Source organism: Rattus norvegicus, chromosome 11, assembly GCF_021556685.1.
Source record: "Rattus norvegicus strain SHRSP/BbbUtx chromosome 11, alternate assembly SHRSP_T2T, whole genome shotgun sequence".
In the NCBI taxonomy this organism is placed as follows: Eukaryota; Metazoa; Chordata; class Mammalia; order Rodentia; family Muridae; genus Rattus; species Rattus norvegicus.
Window position 1 is genome coordinate 277,775 of NC_141544.1, and position 5,000 is coordinate 282,774.

Sequence of the window (5,000 nt, forward strand, 5' to 3'; positions counted from 1 at the left end):
AACTAGGGGAGGGGGGAGGGGGAGTTTTAGAGAGAGAGAGAGAGAGAGAGAGAGAGAGAGAGAGAGAGAGAGAGATCAAATTCTCTTGTGTCTGTCTCTGTTTTTCTCTATTCTCTCTCTCTCTCTCTCTCTCTCTCTCTCTCTCTCTCTCTCTCTCTCGTTGTGTGTGTGTGTGTGTGTGTGTGTGTGTGTGTGTGTGTTTGTTTGTTTGTTTGTTTCAAAACCCAGAGCCTGTCTGTAACAGATCTAAACACAGTTCTTGAAGGGGAAAATGGAAACAATTCCATAGTCTCTGGCAATGAAGTCATGTCCCATTGAAAACCACAGGAGAGGGGAATATTGTCCTCAACTAGGCATATATCAACCAGTATTTCACAGGCAGACCTTCAGGGAGGTGCAGATTCACCAGCCCTACCCTCCCTCCCATCCCCCCAGCATCCCTGCTCATCTCCTGTCCACCATTTGTTGATTCATTGTTGCTGTGCTGTTGCTGTTGCTGTTGCTGTTGCTGTTGCTGTTGCTGTTGTTGTTGTTGTTGTTGTTGTTGTTGTTGTTGTTGTTGTTCCTGGTGTGAAGAACACTGTGAGGTAGCCTTCCTCTAATAAACCCTCTGGTCTTTAGGGATCCTTCACCCACTCACTCTCTGCCAGACTGAGTTCACAGCAGAAAACGCGTTTTTGAGAGAAACATGTTCCTGGTCCTGTGTGCCCATATTGAGGGAGGCATGAGAAAGGGATAACAAGGAAGGGAGACCCGGCAGTGGTAGGGGGCTGGGATGGGGTCGGGGGTGGGTGTCCTAGCTTGCTAATCCAACTGACCCACTTGCTGTGTAAATAAATATTTTGCATTCTGTGTCCCTTGTTTGATTTCTCACTAAATTCCAGATTGTCAATCTCCCTGTGTCGATTGCACAAGAACCCAAATGGGGATGCTGGGTGGTGAGCTGATTCCTCCCTAGAACACCTGTGCACTCTCTCATAGTCTCTAAGCTCCTTGCTGGACTCTTTTGGGCTTGGACCTGGCTGTCTGTAAGCCAGGAAGGAAGGAAGGAAGGAAGGAAGGAAGGAAGGAAGGAAGGAAGGGAGAGAGGGAGGGAGGGAGGGAGGGAGGGAGGGAGGGAGGGAGGGAACAGGCCTCAGTTGAGAATCCCAATTTTCTAGTTCACTGCATCTGATGGCTGGCTGACCCTTCCAGGTGAATTGTATTTTTTTTTCCTTTTCACTCCTTTATTTGAGTCAGGGGTGTCTGCACATAGACCTGGAAATCAGTACCTAGATCAGGCCTGCCTGCCTGCCTGCCTGCCTGCCTGCCTGCCTGCCTGCCTGCCTGCCTGCCTGCCTTCCTCTATCTCACAGAGACACAGTTCTAAACACCTCTGCCTCTTGAATGATGGAAATAAAGACATGCACGAACACCTGGCTTCCTTTCATTGTACATTTAGCCTAATTTCAGTTTTATTCATGTCTGGGAGGGAGACTTGCTTGTGTGCTGTAGTTCAATTCCTTTCACTGTGTGGTTTCCCCACCACCTTGGCCACCATGCCACGTGGAAGAGAAGAAGAGATGAACCATATTGTTGGCACCCATATAACAAACACTTGGTTGCTTCCTCTGAGCCCTCTGAGTATCCTTACATCTCTGTATTTTAAAGTGGTTTTGTTTTGTTTTTTATTGCTGTCAAACTCTCTCTCTCTCTCTCTCTCTCTCTCTCTCTCTCTCTCTCTCTCTCTCTGTGTGTGTGTGTGTGTGTGTGTGTGTGTGTGTGTGTGTGTGTGTGTGTATTTTTTTTCTTCTCCCAGAGCTGAGGACTGAACCCAGGTCCTTGAGCTTGCTAGGCAAGGACTCTACCACTGAGCTAAAACCCCAACCCCTACCTCTGTGTTTTAAAAAGTAGACTCTGGAGCAATACCGGGCAGGTCTCCAAGGCGGGTCCTTCGCTTTATTTTATTCTTTTTGTTTTTAATTGTTAAAGATTTGTTTGTTTGTTTGTTTGTTTGTTTGTTTTATGTCTATTCGAGTACCCTGTAGGTGTCTTCAGACACCCCAGAAGAGGGCATGATTGACAATTACAGATGGTTGCAAGCCGCCATGTGTTGGCTGGGTATTGAACTCAGGACCGCTGTAAGAGCAATCAGTGCTCTTAACGACGGTGCCATCTCTCCATCCACCTACTTTATTTTATTCTCTATGCTCTCTTGTGCGAGTCAAGGTCAAGCAGGCAAGAAACACCCAAACAGATTGGTCCATCACCACTTTCTGAATTCTTTTTGTTGTTGATGTCAGGGATGTAAAGCAAGTTTACCCATGAAGAATTGTAAGGGAGTCCTTCTGATTTAGAGAATAGCAGCCTTGAAATGAAATGAGAATCACAACAAGCATTTGTCTTATTGTTTTTGTTTTTTTCTTCCTTTTTCTTCGGAGCTGAGGACCGAACCCGGGGCCTTGTGCTTCCTAGGCAAGCGGTCTACCACTGAGCTAAATCCCCAACCCCTACATTTGTCTTAAAGTCTGAAAAACACAAAACAAAACAAAACAAAACAAAACAAAACAAAACAACAACAACAACAACAACAACAACAACAACAACCAAGAACAAACCATGAGACCGCAGAAATCCTCAGGCGGAGGAGTAAGGAGCTAGTTTTTATTGGTTAGGGTATTATTTGGTCGGGTGGGGGTAGGGGTGGGGGTGGGGGTGGGGGTGTTGTCCTTCCTACATCTCTCTTGCATGAATGAGCTGAACATTACTTAAGCTTGTGTCCAAAACTGTCCATTTTTTAGATTGATCCCAGGAGGGAGGGAGCGAGCCGGGGATACAGCACACCCTCTCTGGCCTCAGAGGTCCAGGCTCCCGCTGGCAGGGCCCGAAGGGACTCCTGGGGGGAAAAAAAAAAAAGTCTCCGAGGCACCACCTAGCCGGTTTTATTCTTGAAGAAAAGCAAACATACATAATGGAATAAGGGAAAGAAAAAACCCTGTTTTCTATATACACAAGCAGTCGTAATTTGTTATAGTGTCCCCTTTGCGTAGTTTGGATTCGATGACTTTATTTTATCAAGCAAGTTTTAAACAGCGGTAACTCCAAAGAGGAGTCAACAGCCCCTTTAAGTGCAGTCAGTCATTGACCCTTTGGTCTGTCTGTCTGTCTGTCTGTCTGTCTGTTTCAAAACGAGGGAGGGCCTGCCTGCCTGCCTGCCTGCCTGCCTGCCTGCCTGCCTGCCTGCCTGCGTGCCTGCATCAGATCTAAATACAGTTCTCAGAGGGGAAGACAGAGACAAGTCAGAAGTCACTAGCACTCAATGGACGACCACCAACCTAAGGGCAGGCCTAGGGTAGAATTTGATGGACGGACGGACGGACAGACGGACGGACGGACGGATGGACAGATGGACAGAAAGGATCTAGGAGGAGCTTTGGGAAAGATGAAAAGCCTCCATTTCCCCCCAAAAGAACGAGCCCCAACAGCTGGGCTCTTCGAGATGAGTTATAAGGGGAACCACACATACAGTTTTGTATCACACATACAGTTTGTCATCATCCGTCAATACCAGGTAGACTTTTCAACGTATGTAGGTAGCTGTTGTCAGGTCAGTCCTTTACTAAGCCTCATGTAAGCTCTGCAGGGTAAGCCTCAGGAATTCATCTGTGCGTCCCGCAGGGTATGCTTTCTTGCTTTGTTAAAGGCTAGACTTTGGTTGCTGTCTGTCTGTCTGTCTGTCTGTCTGTCTGTCTGAATGAATGAGCGAGGGAATGAACGAATGAGGAGGGGATGCACATGCCTATGGTTTTAAGATGCTTAATTTCTTTACAAGGTTTATTTATTTAAACATTAAACATTGGGGTTGGGGATTTAGCTCAGTGGTAGAGCGCTTGCCTAGGAAGCACAAGGCCCTGGGTTCGGTCCCCAGCTCCGAAAATAAAATAAAATAAAATAAAATAAACATTAAACATTAATCGGAAATAATGGAGTCAGCAGTTAAGAGTTCTGAATGTGTTCTTCCAGAGGTCCTGAGTTCTATTCCCATGGTGGCTCACAACCCTCTGTTATGGGATCGATCTGCTGTGTGTCCGAAGACAGCTGCAGTGTGCTGTTTGTAGGGTAAAGAAAAAAATACTAAAGAAGAAAAAAAAAAAGAGAGAGAAAAAGTTAGAAGCACCAAGTCAAGTCATGTAAATATTGCCCACATTCGGATTTAGACATGCCTGAGCTGTCAGGGCGAGGCTGGCTGAGAGCGAATCAGTGAACGATCGGACTCTTCCTCTCTCTGTGAGGGTGTGTCATGAACTCTATTACCATTTCCAAAGAGTTAGGTATGCTGGAGCGAAGTGGACCGGAAAGCCAAGGGAGGAGAGGTATGCCTACACGAGTCCACCCAACCCCCCCGCCCCCCCCCCAGGGAGACATCCTCGAGTGGTGGGGGGAGGGGCGAAGGTGTGGAGGGATAATTTCCAACAAATAAATCCCAACAAATAAATTACTAGAGACTTGATTCATTGATTTACTTTAAATTTATTGAGTGTATCGGGAAAGAGGGAAAATGGGTCAAGGAGGAAGGGAGGGAGGGAGGGAGGGAGGGAGGGAGGGAGGGAGGGAGGGAGGGAGGGAGGGAGAGAGGGATATCTTTTCCTCCAAATCGGCTGGTATGTAGTCTCAGTGCGTCAGAAAAAAGACTGCTTCTGGCCTCCTTTCTGATTACCCCAAGGCAGTCTGGTCACCGTGCTGTAATAGAAAGGGAAACCACAGTCAAGTCATGGGAGCGAGCGAGCAAGCAAGCAAAAATCATAAACAAAAGCAAAAACACGTCTGTTAAGTTGAGCAGAGCAGAGCAGAGCAGAGCAGAGTAGGGCAAAGCAATACAAGGTCACATTCCACAAAGGCTGATATAGTCTGCCATCTTGGTCTACAGAGTGAAAAGTAGAAGGAGAAAATGAATATCGCTTTGTGTGTCACAAAGTTTTTAAGTTGTAAGGAACATTGCAGGGCTAAACCTTCAAATCCTC

The 5,000-nt window shown here is 46.7% G+C and overlaps 1 long non-coding RNA gene across 2 annotated transcripts in view; it reads right to left on the reverse strand.

Moving 5' to 3' along the window:
* Positions 1–4,489: 4,489 nt before the first annotated feature.
* Positions 4,490–5,000, reverse strand: part of LOC148002390 (uncharacterized) — a 23,934-nt gene continuing 23,423 nt past the window's right edge. Inside the window, exon 3 of one of the 2 annotated variants that reach the window (XR_015632874.1) lies at positions 4,490–4,719. This is a non-coding gene — a long non-coding RNA (uncharacterized LOC148002390). The remainder of the gene's footprint in view (positions 4,720–5,000) is intronic. The other variant, XR_015632873.1, reaches the window with a different exon arrangement.